This window comes from Diadema antillarum, unplaced genomic scaffold (genome assembly GCF_040938485.1).
Source record: "Diadema antillarum isolate AM-2024a unplaced genomic scaffold, OU_Dant_1.0 scf00000082, whole genome shotgun sequence".
In the NCBI taxonomy this organism is placed as follows: domain Eukaryota; kingdom Metazoa; phylum Echinodermata; class Echinoidea; order Diadematoida; family Diadematidae; genus Diadema; species Diadema antillarum.
The window spans coordinates 515,382-533,833 of record NW_027270971.1 but is presented as its reverse complement, the minus strand read 5'-3'; the positions used below and the strand labels follow the sequence as shown (position 1 = coordinate 533,833).

The 18,452-nt window shown below is 36.8% G+C and overlaps 1 long non-coding RNA gene across 1 annotated transcript; it reads left to right on the top strand.

Moving 5' to 3' along the window:
- Positions 1-1,795: 1,795 nt before the first annotated feature.
- On the top strand, positions 1,796-5,198 carry LOC139717755 (uncharacterized). The gene is made up of 3 exons (XR_011709998.1): positions 1,796-1,975; positions 2,458-2,770; positions 5,058-5,198. It is a non-coding gene; the product is annotated as an uncharacterized lncRNA (long non-coding RNA).
- The last annotated feature ends 13,254 nt before the right edge of the window (positions 5,199-18,452 follow it).

Genomic DNA, 18,452 nt, shown 5'->3' with positions numbered 1-18,452 from the left:
AGAAAAGTGAAAATACATGGTGTATGTTGAATCTTGTTTATATTTTCTTAATATCGTTGTACACATATGGCATCACAAGCTGTTGTAGTCTTCACATCCAGCGCGATCATGGATCTAAAACCTAAAAAAACAAACAAACATAACATTTGAACAGATTTCTGATTGTACTCAAACTTTCACGTATGCGGCATTCTCTCAATCCACTTGTTTATGAAGGTGAACTTGTCCTTAAGAAAAAAAAAACATGGTCGAACGGAAATAAGGCACCCACAGCAGTGCAGTTAAGAGTTTGTGTTTTAAGCCAAATTTGTATAGAAGTTTAGATTTTTCCTCATGCCTTGGTGACCTTTCCAAATAACTGAATGTAGACATTGTCTTGTTTTGTTCTTGTCTTTGTCATAGTCTTTTGTGTTTTACTTTGTGATTATTTCGCCTGACATCAGGATATTTAAATTTTGTACATGGAGTCCTTGACAGATTTTGAGATGCCGTCACCTGCTAGAGTAATTCACAAATTTTACAAGCTATGCTGTTTTCTTGTGAATAGATTAAGATTGTATTATTTACTTGCTTATTTTTCCAAACCAGAGTTGATATCATTATAATCATTGTATTTATGTTTTGTTGAAACATACGTGATTTAAAGTTCCTTTAAATATTATGTACTCATCTAAGCGTTATATATATTACTTTGTATTACAATTTTTTTTTTTTGGAATTTCGAATTGAATTGAATTGAAGTAAAGTAGTAGTTGCAGGAGCTCTGACGTCGGGCAGGCCTATCGTGTATATATACTCAGAGGCGAAACAAGGTGGTGATCGAGCGATGGGGATAGTTAGAACCTATACAGTTAAAACTAACCACTTGATTTTCAGCAAAATTGCCCTCTGAATTCAGCCTTGATGGTTACTGCGATGTTGATACATACCTACTCTTTTTTTAACCATAAACTCCATCATAGCCACTATAGCTTGTCCTTTCCTCGGCATGTCATGTCAGACTAGACTTAGACATCAGGATGGACACAAAAGGCAGTTCTGACAGTAGACGAATCGTTAACTAAGCCCCTATACTCATTTGATAAAATAATCAGATCAATTATTGTAATCCATACACGCATAATCAACTGTACATATAGGCCAATATATTTATCATGACTTATCGTAAACTTGATTAGACAATTTGCTTGACTTTAGAGTTTTGTTAAAGTTGCAGAAACCTTTAAATAGTCAGAATTGTCGAATGTCGGAAAAAAATATACGATACTTATCTTACATCTATTTCGTGCATTATTTGGACAAGTAGTGCGCTGTTATTTCCTTATCTGGTTTGTCAGGGATACTCTTACGTATTCAATCACCATTAACGGTCACGGAAATGAAAGTAATCGAATAAAACTAACGAAATGAACAACCTACACAACAAATTGCAATTTAGAATATAGTTATTCATCATTCTTGTACACATGGGACTCGACAAACAAGTGTTATTAAGTGGGCATTCCAGATCCTATTTTCGTCGCTCCTTTGAAAACACGGGCAATTACGATAGTGAGATAATCACTTCAATAATTCAATTACATTTGGATACACATTCAGTTTCACTCACTTCCAGGGACTGGCCATCACATGGTTGTGCAGTTTCACTGTGCGCACGAAGGCTTTCAAAGATTTTCGCGCAGAATCGTAGCAGGCGTGCATGCGAAGTGCAATCGTTTTGGTACATTAACGCAAGAAGTATAAGGTAACCAGCGTCACATTCAGACAGTAAATCCCAACTTCCTCTGGAGTGAATCTATACGTTAGCCAGCGCTATTCTGTGCTTCAGATCTTCAACCGATGCGCGATCTACTAGTATATTGGATTGGCACGATGGAGAGACGGATGACCTTTGTTGGTTGTTTGTTTGTTGGTACCATTGTCATCATTCACCATCCGTACCTCGCCTTTTCTACGCAAGAAGCTCGGGTTACTTGTACGTAAACATTCCTTCCTATCACGACATATTCACACGTAACTTTTGATCACTTAAACAACCAAGTTTCAATCCCAAATACAGAAAGAAATGCAGAAATTACGTATAACCCAAGACTTCTCCTTGTTTTGACCATTCAAATTTGGATGTTACCAGCTCATAGAAATGCCTTCTTACATAATATCCACCGTTTATAGCAATTCACTTTTGATGAAGAAGGATTAATTTAAAGTCAATGTGTTGTGAATATCACAAATAGAAGAAATGAAGTGAGAAAATAATGCGAAATAGGAAAGAAAACTCTTTTTTTTTTTTTTACTTTGCACCATTTCTTTTTCTTACGAGCGGGAAGTATTATGATTTACAAGGATCAACGGCTATATTTTTTTTTTCTCCGGCGCAGTTATAATTCTAAGATTAATACCCCTTGATCATGTCGACTTTAGTTTGGTCCTTTCCGTTTCTCAAATAATCCCATCCAGATTTCACTGTAAACTGTTCGGGAATGCCAATACAGCAGGAGATATTGTGTGATGAAACCTGCCTTGCCAACGGCGATAGTTGGGTTTTCCAGGCACCTCATGGACGTCGAATTCTTTCTGAAATTGAGTCAGATAATCACACAGTTATTGGATTTCAATTTCTTGATGAACTATCTAACAAAACACTTGTGATTGTGATCGTGAACCACGCCAAATCATCTATCACTTCATCACTGGCCCATCAGGTAGAGCTACGGATAACATATATATGAATATCCAGTGAAGTTCAACATTAGCGTGAACTGTTGCGAGGGTAAGTAATGCCGTAGGTTGTGGCCTACTGTTGTTCATACGTTCAAGGAAAAAAAAAGAATGAATAAAGTAAATGAAGATTAAGTCACTTATAGAATCAGATTCATACTAATATTATGACGGTGAATGAATGTGAACATTCATCTACAGACTTATATACAAGTGATGTACAAGGAAGAAGTTGAGGGATGAAAATATTGCATAGATCTAATAAATTAAAATACTTTACACTTTTGTTTCTCGGTTTATCTTTGAACTGTAGTCATTCAAATTATGCGACTCAGGCTGACTTTTAAGATTGGTATGTTGATATAAATAAAACACATACAACTTTAAAGCGTTCTAACTATTGAAGTTGTAAAATTTTGTGGTTTGACTTAACGCTGCTTGTCAATGTAATCTTGAACACAGCTTCATTTTATGGCGATTCCCTATCATTCTCTTATGCAATATGCCATTGGAATTTAACCATGGAGGGATGTTACTATATACTAAACAAAAATATGAAATTCAAGTGTCGAAAAAGTTTCGTGCAGTGACCCAGTTTTGTAGATATGAGAAACTCCGTCTTGTCTACTGTACTCTCTAAAAAAATCGAGTGAAAATATTCACTCTTGAAGGAGTGAATACAAAAAAGAAAATAAAGAAAATACAAAAAAGACCTCAGGGATCTCAGGGACCTCAGGGATCACTCGAAGATTTTGGAGTGATCCCTGACGTCACTCTAAAACGAGTGAAAATGAACATTTTCACTCTAAATTCACTCCAATTTCACTCTACATTCACTCTTTTTTGTATTCACTCTTTCAAGAGTGAATATTTTCACTCGATTTTTTTTAGAGAGTAAACATGGTACAAGAAATTATAATATTAACATTAAACTTGGTGCGCGTAAATGACAGTGACGGTATTTTTATTTATAAGTATGAAAAATGGCGGCTATAGCTGAATAAACTGATTTGTAAAGTTTTTTTTTTTTTTTGGGGGGGGGGTTGTATGAATATTCTGCGCAGATCTCCGGGTGAAGACAGCTGAGAAAAACTTTACAAAGAAACTTGAGGAAGCAATGAACTCACATTATATACAGAATACTTATTGATATGCTTCCAAAATTTCTATTCAAGTGAAAAAAAGCAAACGCTAACCCTAAATGGAAAAAGAGTCATACAGTTTTATAATAATCTAGTTTCTTGGCCGTAAACATGTAATGCAAAGATCTCAAAATAACAAAGTTCTATTTGATTTCCGTGAGTCTCCAAATTCCCAAATTTCAATTCTAATTCAAAATGCGAGTATATTTGCACGAACACTGTATTTGCAAAGGCATGATTATGATAACATATAAGATAATATCATATCATACAAATGAAGAGTTTGTTCGCAAAAAACTGATAGGTCCATTTTTGAAGATTTTGAAGTACGGTCTCTGTCATAAGGTACAAAATAACACCTTTTAAATGATATACTGGTCACTACTTATAAGGGTACATTTTTGAAGTTATGGTCAAAAGAAGCAAAAAATTTTCTTTATTATTTTCTTTATTTTTCTTGACCTTTAATCGCAAATATCTCCATTTGGCAAATATGGACTTATCGGTTTTTTGCGAACAGACTCTTCAAAAATTGCTTGCTCTAGGATATGCACTATACTGGATTATAGAACGACAAGTACTGAAATAAAACTGCGTGATGCCATTTAATTTTGTATTTGGAGTTCTATTCGTCCAGTCCAGGGGCGGCAATAGAATATGCACTAATTATTTCAGTAAATAGACTTCTCGATAGGCCCTAACATGCTACAATCATGCTAAAAAAATCCTAATTATTCCTGGCATAATGCTACAATTATATACATGCTGACGGGTCAAAACTATGTCTTAAAGCACAGACGTTGCTACTATTAAACTACAATTTACTTAATTTTTTATGCATGCGGAGTTTAACGATAATCATGTTTACAGCCGTGTAGTACTGCCCACCCCCGCCCTCTGCGTATCGCCGAGTGTGTAATAGACAATTTACCCTATACCGAAATTTATGCACGATCACGTGATGAAATCTAATCACTCACAACGCATATTATACTTGACCTGTTAACTATAGATAAATATTTATATACACAAATATTATGCAGTGTATTAACATATTTCATATATCTATATCTATATCTATATAAACGCACATTTTGTATTTAAATTATATTATATATATAATATATACATACATAATATTTTTTTTTGTATGATTATTTACATGTTTATATATGATTGTATATCTTCGTTTCCAAGAAATATCATCGGTGAAGCTGGTTAATGGAACTTCACCTCGGGAAGGCTTAGTGGTCTTCGAAACAGACACATACGTGTGTCCCGAAGGATTTAACATCATGGCTGCTGACTGGATCTGCGGACAGCTCGGCTTTCCAGCGGTACAGCAATACTGGAATGAGACTCTGTCTAGCGTTTTTACAGGGAACGGGCTTAGGCAGTTGTCATGTGCTCACGGTGAGTGAATGAAACAAAACGAAACAAAACAAACTTAACTCTTAGCTTGTCAGTTGGGACCCATATCTTATCTTATGAGGACAACTTTGCTTTTGATTATCTCAGCCATTTCACATTCGATTTACTTCAAATAAACTTTGATTTCCTTTTAGAAGTTGTATGGTCCTTCATACTTTACAAGTGATTTCTCATTATCTTACAAAAAAAAAGTTAAAAGTTGTTTTATGAACACCACTGACTGCCCTTCGAACCACGTTGTGAAACTGAAATGCCGAGGTAAGACTTTGCATGTAGTATCGCATGATCTATACTAGAGGATTTGGTGTTTGGCGACAAAGCTTTTCTAAATCAACATTTGGAGGCACAACATTAAGCATATTCTTTCCATTTTTTTATAGACATTTCCTTTTTTTTTTTTCATTGTCTCATATTCTTTTCTCTTGCATTTCGTCAGCAAAGCTTTTTTTTAAGATTATTTATGAATACCCTCTAACAGAAACTTAGCTATAAAAACAGCCAGCTGTAACTTTGTTACTTCAACATTATAATGAATTGAGTGTTTGTATTACAGTGTGAATTCTTTAATCAATTTTGAGCTTAATCTGATGACACGATCACAATTGTAATCAAAATTTGAGTTGTGGATCTCCCTTCTGTTCCACCCAAAATGAAGTTAAATTAGTGCAATTCTTCCGTCGAGTTGTTTTCATTGCAACTGATTGACAAATTGCACTATGTCGACGATGCCACCAAATGTTTCAATGAAAAAAAAAAATCGTGAATTTCTGATGCCATAACACAATAATGTATTTTTAAGTTCTCTACTAAACTGTCTCCACAGGTCTTAACAGGAGATACCGTGCAGCGATATTCATAATGGAAACTCTCCTGAGTGTCGTTACAACACTGTTGCTAGTCATTGTACGTATTTTTTGGAAAAGGTGAGTCTTAACCACCCCCAAGGAAAAAAAAAAAGAAGAAGTCATTTACGTCCTTTTTTTTTGTAGAGGGGGAATACACCAATGTGAAAATGGATTTGCATGTACAGTGTACTTGTCATGCGTAAGTGATCATTTCTGTGTGTGTGTCTGTGTGTGTGTGTGTGTGTGATGTTCGTCCTTCGCTGACGTAAAAGGCCTGTCCACAAGTTATCGTATCACTTGGTCTTGTACGTGCGAAGATGCTTGATCAGTCTGATCCTCACTCTAAAATGTTTGGTGCAGTGTGGATACGCAAAAAGTCGAGGTAAGATAGGATAGGAAATGGAGCTCGCTCTTTTTCGTCGCTAGCGTTTTCCTGCCCCTCCCCACTCCTCTTTTCGTAGCCTGACACACCCAAGCTGACCAGAGATCGTCAGGGATGATGACCGATCTTGTGCTGTAGGCTACTTGCCATTTGTCAGGGTTGATGCTGCAGCATTTCTGCTGGAGCTTTCAGTTTGTGTTTGTACCCTTTCTCAGACCTTTATGAGAGTCGTTACCTTCCAATTCAGTTCACCGTATTGATCAGTCTCTTTGGCAAACGCTAATCGGGCATTCGCAGTACATCATGTACATGCCCTACCTATCTGAACTTGGAGTATCACGTGAACACTCTCCATCTGGACTCTCTGTAAAGAGTACCTCCATGTCTGAGACTTTGTCCTGCCACTTGGTGTGCAGTAAAGTTCGAAGGCGTCTCGTGTGGAAATAGTTCACCGGTTCAGCTGCCTGGCATGTCGGCTGTACACCGTCCGGCCACGTTTCGCTTGTGAACAAAATGAGGACAGAAGAACTGCGTGGTAGGCCTACACCTTTGATTTGGTCTAAAGGCGGTTCCTCGTCTCCCCCAAACAACTTGACATCTCTTAGTCCGCCGAAGGCGGAGCAGGCCATTGCAATTCTGAAAGAGATTCCCTCGTCGAGCTTTTCATTGTTGACCGTCATGGATGACTTTTTGTAGTGGTGAATTTTTGTAGCCGGCTGATGCATCACTCCTGATGGGTCTTCTTTGCGCTTATCGTCAGATCAAAGTCGTCACAATCCATGGCGAATCGGTCCATACATAATTCCTGCATGTTAGATTGGGTACTACTATTCAGTGCGCAGTCAACAACAAGGACAAAGTCACGAGGAATGTGTTCCTAGACTTTGGTGTTGTCTGCAGATTGTCCATAGATTGGCCATAGATTGTCCTTAGATTGAATAACTTTCCATCTGTGCTGAATCTGAAGTTGACTCCGTTGTCACCCATAAGAAATGTTTCTGTTAACATGGCTGTAAACATCATACTGATGAAGGTTTCAGCTATAGGTACGTCCTTGTTTCACGCCGTTTGTATTACAGGGAAGGGCTCTGATTGTTCTCAGTCTTCCTGCATGCTAGCTTGCATACCGTGAGGGAACTGTCTGACCAGTGAGATGAACTTTGCTGAGCAGTCGAACAACTTGTCCATGATCTTCCAGAGCCCTTTTCGGCAGATGGTGTCAAAAGGCTTCGTTAGGTCTATACCAAAGTTTTGTAGAGACCGACATTCTGTTTCTGACACTTTTCCTGGCTTTGATGTGCTGCGAAAATGATGTCCAGTGTGCAATTGCGACCCTGCCCCAACCCGCATCGACTTTCCAGTATAGGAAGCCTTCCTGCAATAGAGTGGTCAGTCGGGCGGTTCAGCAAGACGCTGGCCAAGACCTTGTAAAGGAAATGAAGAGTATGGAGATACCGCGGTGGTTGTACGTCTGTCGATTTTCTTTGTGCCAGTACAAGTGGACAATAGAAGCATCTTTTAGTTGCTGCGGGATTTTGGCTTGGTTGCACATGTACTGGAATAGCTCAGAGAGCTACTTGGTCAGGGTTGGGCCACCAGAGGCGTACATTTACTCAGTAGGAGCCACATGTTGGAGTGGAGTGCCGGTTGGTACCACAGCGGACAAACTACCTGCGGGTTCAATTGTCCCCCGTCAGGAGTACTACCCCTCCATGACATCCGTGTATGGGCTCCTTTTATAAGTAATATGTAGTATGAACACGGGTATGAACTGAGATATAGGATCATACAGAATGAAAATATAAACAACTTTAATATACCAATTATATGACGATGACATATGCAAAGGCAATAGCTGATAAAAGAAATTGGAAAATAAAAGTCGAGAAATATTCGAACTTTGTAGTTGGCAATTTTAAAACCATAAGGTTGCTATGTGGTTGCCTATTGGCTTTACGAAATATCCAGCACAAGCTGCCAGAAGTGAACATTTACTGCAGATATATTCTATGCTAACTTTTTAATGTTGCTTTACCTATCACATGTAGGCTGATGTATAATGCAAATTCCTAATGAATTGGACAATCTTTTTGGATGTGTGCTATATTTTCTCTCATTATTTGTGCAAAAAATAGACTTGGGGGACTGGATGCCTCAAGTCAGTCGAATGATGACTCCTATGACAGGCAATCGCAAACGTATCCTGAAGACACTTCAACCAGCTTTATACCTGGCACAAGAGATCACGTCACTCCACTTGATTCTACCAGTATTGATCCTGAAACATTGAGTCACCCTTTGCATCAATTCTCGGGCAACGAAGTCAGCGATGTCACAACTCTAGAAGACAACGTGTGTGACATCTTCCAGAACACATCACAGGTAGTGAAACAAAGATTACCTCTTTTAGTTGTCAGAAGTTCTGAACATGCCGATCGCTTCATATCACATAAATGACTCCGATAATTCGCTATTACTTTTCATAGAAGACTGAGTTAGTTCCCTCTACAAGCTGTGGATTGCGCTTGGCGTCCAAAGATATAGAGAGAAAGTGTTTGATACAATGAGAACGTTGTAACTACTTCACATCGCTAGGAAATTGTGGAAGTTAATTGTTAATTTTATGATTACTTTGAAAATGCTTACACATTGTATATGCTGAGGTTTAAACAAAGAAAAGATTTCTAATCAGCAAGTTTTTCGAGATTTGGAGTGTTTAAGAATATTCAAAGTACTAGTAAACTAATACAGTCTACAGAGCCCTTCCCTGGACTCCGCCCCGTCTCCACACTATTAATAATAGTGACAATACTAAACTTTGATCACTGGATTTTCGATCTGAGTTATTTCAAGCATGCCGTGTTACATAGAGTTCACACAGGGACACTGGGTTGTGAACATCCACATACCAAGACACACCAGGCAGTAATAGGTAAATAATCTGCAATACTGACACAGATGATTATATGAACAGTTATTACTCATTCTGTTTCATTGTACGTCTTAAGAGAATTATATACTCATGTCTCAATGGAGGTTGTCAACCCTGGATTTGTTAAAGATTTTCTTTATTTTTTCATTTTGTCTTTAAAGAGCGATGATTATAAAATGGAGCCTAGCAGCGAGACAGATACTACAAGTTCAGCAGAAACCAGGTCGCAACCTTCCAACGACGTCATACACCGAAGTTGTAAAGACGTTACTGAGAAAACAGCTAATGACAAGAAAGAACTTTACATGGACATGTCAGGTGCTGTGAAGAAGAGAAGGGGGAACCTTACGTTTGTACAATCAAGGGATACCACTGCAGATGGTGAAGACACGGATGAACATGGCTACATGGTTCCAAATGTCAATCTTTCCGAAGTTACGAGATGCCAACCTCAGACAAGTCGAGCTACGATGAAAGCTTTTGACAGCGACGACCCATCCTGCGACAACGACCCATCCTGCGATAACGTCCCATCCTGCGATAACACAACCCGCGTAGAACTAGGAGCTGCTAAAGGCAATGGCAATTTTCAATCGTCAGTCTATCAGGAAATTCCCTGCACTGTTGAACGATCCCCATTCATTCCTGAAGGACAATACCACCAGAGGAATATTGATGGCAATGATGATATTGGCCTTACGGCCCTAGACCTGAATGACCCCTTTTATTGTCAATCTATCTATGTAGGGAGTTCAAGACAAGAATGTGAGGTGGATCCATCATGCGATAACCCAACTTGCGTAGAATTATCAAATCAGCCAAGAACTGTAAGTGAGGCTGGTAACACTGGGGACGTCCAGTCGTTAATCTATCAGGAAATTCCCTTCACTTTTGACCAATCCCAACCTTTTCCTGAAGCGCAATATCACATGAACTACTGGGATATCGATGGCAAGGACCCTTTAGCCGTTGATCTGAATGATCCTTTATATTCCCACTCTATCTACTTGAGCAGGCCAACAGAAGAATATAAGGTGGATGAAAATGGCTATCTCGTTCTGGAACATATTGAAGCAAATACTGGTGATTAAAGACCCAGTATAGAGTGGGCTGGGGTAAAAAAAAAAAAAATGATTCGTTTAAATCAATCTTCTTGTTGCCAACCTGGGTACATTAAAAAGTCATCACTAAATGTGTTGGCCTGTTAAAATAGAATTGCTCGTTAGCAAATATTATGTTCGCAATAGCATGCTTTTATTTCGTAACGTTTGACTCCAGTCGAGAATTTTCTGCTGTGTGTGTACTTATATATAGAGATAAGTAATCAATTAGCCCCCTTTGATAATGTTTAACGTGTCAGCAAATGGACATGATGTAGATCATTGTAATCCGTCTATTTTAATTCAATTTTGGCAGATTGTGGAATTGTTAATGTTTTTTTTATGCATGCAATATTATATACGTGTCGTTCTTGGGCACTTTCAATGAAAGTTAAATACAAGCTGTTATACACTCACACACACACTCTGAACGCACACTCACACACAACAAAGAGAAGAGAATGAGAAAGAAGAAGAGGAGAAAACACAAACAAGACCATCATATAGAGACAGTATCAATAACGGCACCTGCAGCCGTAAGAGGAAAGAAATATGAAAGAAAAGAATGAAAAATGAAACCATGTGAAACTGTTCTGCAACCATGCCGAATAGTCCATATCAGTATTTATAATTTCAAATCATCTGCTTAATCCTATTAATTTTTATTATCTGCAGAGTATTGCAAAAGACATTTATTTCTAAGCTTATGTTTGAATGAATACCAACTGGGAGTTTGTAGTATTTTAGGGCCATTTTAAGTGAAAATATTCTGCAATATTCTTAATCTAGTTTTTGGTATATGGAACATATTACTCTGTCGTTTTGGATATCCATGTATTTCTTTATTTTTCTCTAATTCAAACTCTAGAACGTCAGGCAAAACACAGTCATCCAAAGTATACATCAGAATTCCTGAATTCATTAAATACAAATCATCTGTTTTAAAAATTCACTATCTATGAAAAGTGGATCAGTATGTGAAGATAAAAAAACGTCCATAAATACATCTTAAAACTCTCTTTTGAGTAACCAATAACTTATCAATATTTATATTGGCTGAGCTTTCCCACGCTAACATTCCATAATTCAAATATGGCAAAATCATTGTTGAATATAACATCAAAAGTATTTCAGTTGGAAAAAATATAGATAACTCCTTCATTTTATGAAATAAGTTTATTCAAATAATCAAGATGAGTGTTCCAATTCAAATGATCGTCAATAAGAAGCCTCAAGAATTTTGTTGAGTGTACACTACGTATAGTGTTTGATTAAAAACAATTTGTTCAAAAAGAAATCTGGAGAATTACTGAAGAACATGTAATAATTTTTTTTATAACATGTAATGAGTTTTTTTATTGTAATATCAAACGATTATGAATTCGCTTGAATCGGATTTCTTTATTAACAGTTTCAAAAAGGCAGTTGAATTACCTGGAAATTAAAAAAAGTACAAGTCAAAAGTTTATAACAATAAGTTATATCATCAATAAAACAAAGGAAGAGAAGGAGCCCTAATGAAGATTCTTGGGGAAAACATGATTTCTTTTAAGATGACTCATAATTATTTACATAAACATAATTGCTGCCTGCCAGACATACATCTTGCTTCTGAACCACTCCAAGGTCTTCCGACGTGTACCATAATGATTCAGTTTGTAGAGAAGAATTTTATTTTGTCGTCAATTGTGTCGAAGGCCTTGGAGACGTCCAAAAGCACACCCACGGTATGTTCATATCCATTCATTGCAGAAACATTTTTTTTTTTTTCAGTGAAACATAACATTGCATGTGAAGTTGAGTGTTTTTTTTTGCACGAAAATCAAATTGCGTTTTAACAAACGTATTGTTATTATTAAAATCTACTGTTTTTTATCAATAATTTTTCAAGAATTTTTGGAAAATGATTTACGTAAAGAAATATGCCTATAATTTGAGAAAATTGAAGGACTTCTTTTTCTATGAATCGGTATAACCTTGCCAATCTTCATCTTTGGTGCCGTACTGCTCTGCATGCATGTCGAACACATACACACAGTATATTGATCCATACTTTGTCCATTTACACAGCACATCTATACTTTATCCATGTATGTCAAGCCAGAACTCCTTGTTCAAGCCAATCGCTGTTTCATTATTTTTAGTGACAGGCCAAGTGGGCGGAGCTTATTTGTGCGTGACTGCAATGGAAGTGGGATGGGCCTGGGATCATTTGTCTCGGAGTTGGCGGAGATGGGGGCACGAGGCTGGGAGGGTGTCCGCCAGTGGTGGCTACCTGCGTTGCACCGTGGACATAACACATGTACACACACACACACACACACACACACACACACACAACACACACAACACACACACACACACACACACACACACACACACACACACACACACACAGGTCAAGTGGGCGGAGCTTGCTTGTTTGTGCATGACCGGCTGGCTGTATAGTTTGGGTACCGGGGGTCTCGAAGAGTGTTTTGTTTCAGGGTCGGCAGGGATGAAAGCACACAGCTGAGAGAATGTCTGCCAGCAGTGGCTACCTATGTTGTACTATAGACACAGCACATGTATGCGCGCACACACACACACACACACATGCATGCAAATGTACTATACATGTACATAACTGTGAGTAAAAAAAAAATCGACTCTCGCGAAAGTCGCATTTTCTTTTTTCTTTTTCAGTCCCTTGAGCTTCGGCTCGTGCGTGGTTTGCTGTACCCAGGTATATGCAACATTTGCCATAGCCTGTAGCTTGTCACTACAATGTATTTTCATACTAATTGTTGCCTCTCTGTACTACTCCCTTTGAGGAATATTTCATTTCAATGTTGTCATGGGAACTATTATCATGTTTTCGTTGTTTGTTTGTTCTTTGTGTTTGTGTTTGTGATGTAATGTATTTTTGTAAGGCAGCTCACCACAAGCTTTGCTTTTTTAAGGTTCTGCCTTCCTGTACAATAATTTCATGCATGTGATTTCCTACATGAAAAAAAGATGGAAAATAAATGTTATACAAACTTGAACTTGAACTTGAACAATACCACTATCTATTGACAAATTAAGAATTATATACCAAAGGATTAATTATTTGCAAAGAAACATCTTTTAATAACTTATTCGAAATGTTGTCAAAACCAGAACTGCATTTATTTTTGAATTGTTTTATCATATTACACTCTTCCTGTTTAGTCATGGGGATCAAAAACTACAATTCAGGGATCGTATCATGTAGAAAGTATGAAATGGCTTGGGGGGGGGGGGGCAATTTATTTCGCCAAATAATTACCTAATGATAACAAAATAATTGTTAAATTCCTCAGCTCTAATTTGATTATATTTCTCAATTTCATTTGCTATTTTCATTTCCTTAGTAATCTGAAAATTCCCCATATTAAAACAATACTTATCCCGCTCCATTTTGCTTTAATATTCCTATAACATTTGTCAAATTAAGTATGTGCATGTATACACGTACATCGTATATATTAATACCATGTAATGCATTTAAACATGTGTTACAACACTTGGCATGGAGAAACTGCCCCGCTGACAGACTCCCATTTATAATTCAAAGCTTTCAAAACGTTTTCGTGGGGCAATATCTGCTCAGTCGTGTTTAGATCTGTGAGGGGCGGATATGCAAGGACGGAAATGGAGAGGATTGCCAACTGAGATGGGTAAAACACACTAGGCAAGGATATTCATAAGGCCCACAAGCTCGATAAAACGTACATTTAGCCATCTACGAACCAATTTAACCGATTTTGGCGTCAAGTTCGTAAACCATTCTTTTACATAGTGGTCCCTTATTTTCCAAAATCGCTCTAAATCTAAATCGCTCGCCTGTTTTACTTCGTTTCTTCCTTCGTAGGCCATATGACTCGTAGGTCGTATGACTCGTAGGTCGTATGACTCGTAAGTCGTATGACTCTTAGGTCGTATGACTCTTAGGTCGTATGACTCGTAGGTCGTATGACTCGTAGGTTGTATGACTCGTAAGTTGTATGACTCGTAGGTTGTATGACTTGTGGGTTGTATGACTAGTGGGTTGTATGACTCGTAGTTTATATGACTTATGGGTTTATGACTCAATGGACTTTTTTTTTCAATGTCTATCTCTAGTCTCTCTGTTCTTCCTCTTCTTTAATCATCTTGGGAGAGTAAAGAGATTGTTTGCTAATGGAGACCGAAAAAGATTTGAAATTGAACCCTTTTACTGCAGCGCACCGTCCTGAAGACTTCGTTCCAGTTTCCTCCTCTATTTGTAGCATTGCTGTCGGTGTTCAGTATGTCTCATAAACGATGTGCAGTGCACAGTTCTAAGAGGACGGAAACCGCGCCATAAAAATGATATTGGCAACGCTGTATGCAAACAAAATTTACACACACGATGTATTGTTTGTGCATATATCTTCTTATTCGTGATTTCTCATTAACTCTACTTGTACTTTTGAAAGTGTACTGAAGGACGCGTTAACAAGATTGATGACGTGAGGAGTCTCAGCCTTCATGATCACTTTGTGTTATGCTGAAAGTTTTATCAAATGTATCGTAGTAATGTAGGCCTACCACTTGAAAACTTACAAAATAAAGCAACTTATCATGTTCAGCAGTCCCTCGATTTTTATTTCCAGCCTCCTGAAAAAGCAAATTTATTTCACTATGTTCGTTACATGTAATGCAATATAAGTGTATAATGATAAGACATGGAAATAAAAGTGAAAGAAATAAAAATGAAAATGAAAAATTGGTGTGAAAAGCTTCTCTTTGATTCTGAAAAAAGAAGCAAAAAAGTTCATATATACATGTATAATTTCAATTCAATTCAATTTAATTCAATCATAGTTTATTTCCAATCAACGAAGATCAAAACATATACAAAGTATACATGTCATGAAATAATATTGTTCAAACATTTGCAAAAGATTCATGTAGTATCCGAGATAAATTGTATAACAACATATATTTATATATAAATACAATAATTAGGAGGAACAATACATATATACTTCGTGGGCGTGCGGAAAATAGATTCGATTATGGAAAATAGTGATCCACTAAAAAGCAAAGCTTGTTCGACGTGGATCGCTAGATAAATAATGAGTAAACAATATATTATTCGAGGGTTTTTTTATAGCTATATTATAATTGATATAGATTATTTAGATCATTTGTAAAGATACACATGTAGTTATATTGAGATACGCAGGTCGGGAAAAAAAAATCAATGCTAATGCCCGGACACTGTTCACCGACCCACGTGTGCCGGGAAAATATGACAAGGACAACACACTCGTACATACATTACGCACACACATATAAAACGCGAGACAGTATCGAGAGGAGAGAATACGGTAACAATACAAGTCTACGAAGAACAAAAGACAGGAAAGGAAGAGGAGAGAAGAAAGAAGAGAGGTCTGCATACAAAACACGCCAAGTGCTGCGACATCAGGACAGGTGAAAGCTCAAGCATGAATTAAAACAATTTGAATTATCTAGAATTATAAGTAGAGAGTAGATGTTTTCTGAATTTGTATTTAAATGTGACGAATTTGGGGGAATCTTTTAAACTATTATCTAGATTATTCCAAAGTTTGGGTCCCGAATAAGTACAAATGTACTTTGGGCATGTGCGGTTCTCATTAGTGGAAGATGAAACTCATCGGATCGTCGCGTGGGATAGTTATACATGACTGTTTCGATGAAATGAATCGTGAAATATTTTGGTAAACAATTACTGTTATAATTTAACATTCACTGGCCAAGTTGGAACACATACAAATCTTATATTGTTAGTATTTTATGGTAAAAAAACCAAAGCATCTGTATGTTCTCGGGTATGTAGATTGAAAACAATTCTGAGCGCTTTCTTTTGGAATAAAAAAGTTTATCAAGTAATATCTGATATGTATTACCCCAAGCAAGAATCCCATAGTTTAAATAAGGTAATATCAAACTAGAATAAAGAGTTAATAATGCAGATGAAGGAAGATAATATTTTAATCTATTCATGACGCCAATATTACGTGAAATAATTTTACATATGTTATCAATATGATTCCTCCATGAAAGCTTGTTATCAACACAAACACCAAGAAATTCAAAGGAAGAAACTTCTTCTAGGGGAGTAGTATCAAATGTTATATTGCCTGGGAGGCTATCTAAAGAGTTACTAAAAAGCATAAATTTTGTTTTTTGAATGTTTAGTGACAATTTTTTTGCGTATATCCACTGTATAACCTTTTCAAGTCTTCATTTACTGTTCTTGTTAAGATATTTAGGTCTTGGTGGGAAAAGAAAAGGTTAGAGTCATGCGCGAATAATATGAGTGATAGTTTCTCCGAGGATCTATGAAAATCATTAATATAAATAATGAATAACAGTGGGCCTAATAAACTCCCTTGTGGAACACCACATGCAATTGTTTTATTTTGAGAGTCAAAGCCGTTGACATGTACAAATTGGGATCTTTTTGATAGGTAACTCGTGAACCACTCCAAGGCCTTTCCACGTATGCCATAATGAGATAATTTGGCGACAAGTATTCCATGGTTAATCGTCTCAAAGGCCTTGGAGAAGTCCAAGAAGATACCTATTGTGTGTGAAAATGTTTCGAGTGCGTGTGTGACTTTGTCGATGAGGGCGATGTGCTGTGATTTTCTCTAAATCCAAATTGAAAGTTTGAAAATATGTCGCAAGTTTTAAGAAAAAACGTGCTGTCCTGATAAAAACTATTCTTTCGAGAATCTTAGAAATACAAGATAATAAAGATATGGGTCTATAGTTATAGACATTATCCTTCTCCCCTTTCTTATGAATAGGAATCACTTTCGCAATTTTAATACTATTTGGCACATAGCCGGTTGTAAGCGGTGACTTGATAATGTGTACTAAGGGATCCACTATTTGAAGAATTATGTTTTCTATCAAATGGTTGTCAATTCCGTCGTGGCCAGGACTATTTCCTTCATTCAAATTGGCAACGATCTTTGTTATTTATTCTTTATATGTTGAGTTAAAAAGTATAGTTTGGGAGTTAGGTGTATCTAAAAAATCACTAAAAGATATACTAGAAAGAGGAATATTTTGACAAATATTTTTTTCCAATTGAAGAGAAGAAGTCATTGAAAATTTCAGCCATGGAAGCGGGAGTGTTCCTGGAGGCATTGCCCCATCGAACTTCAGAAATATCAGATGAGTTGTTAAGTGTATTCAGGTGCATTTTTAAATGTTTTCCATGTGTTTTTAATGTCATTTTTATATTTGCTTATCTGATTAACATAAAAAAATTCTTCTGCGTTTGTAATAATTTGGTGAGTGTGTTTTTGTATGAAACATATTTTTTCTTATTTTTTTCAGTGGGGTTCCATCTGTATTTGTAAAACAAATTATTTTTAATATCTATGGATCGTAATATAAACTGAGTTATCTATTGGAGTCTTGGAATTTGCTTATATCTATTTCTTATGTTACGCAGGGGAATGTGGTTATCAATTTCGGAGGTAATAGTAGATATTTATATAATATTGGATGGCCTTGAGATTAATATAAGGAAATATTGGACGAGCTATGCACAAATATTGGACGAGTCGAAGACGAGTCCAATATTTTCCTTAGCGAGTCCAATATTTCCTTGTATTAATCGAAAATAGGACATTCAATATCATCATTATTATCCTACAGAGGATTTTAGCAAAGAATGTTTTCACTTTGGCCTACCCTTCCTGTCTCCGACTCCGAGTGCTGTCCCTACTGTGTAGTGGTCCTGACATGGGGTATGGTACATGTACACTCTTCAGTGCAAGTTAATCCATTTCCGTCTCTGATAAAACAGTGATCTATGTATCCAAGGTAGCCGTCATGTTACTGTTAGACCGAGATCTAGCTAATTTAGAC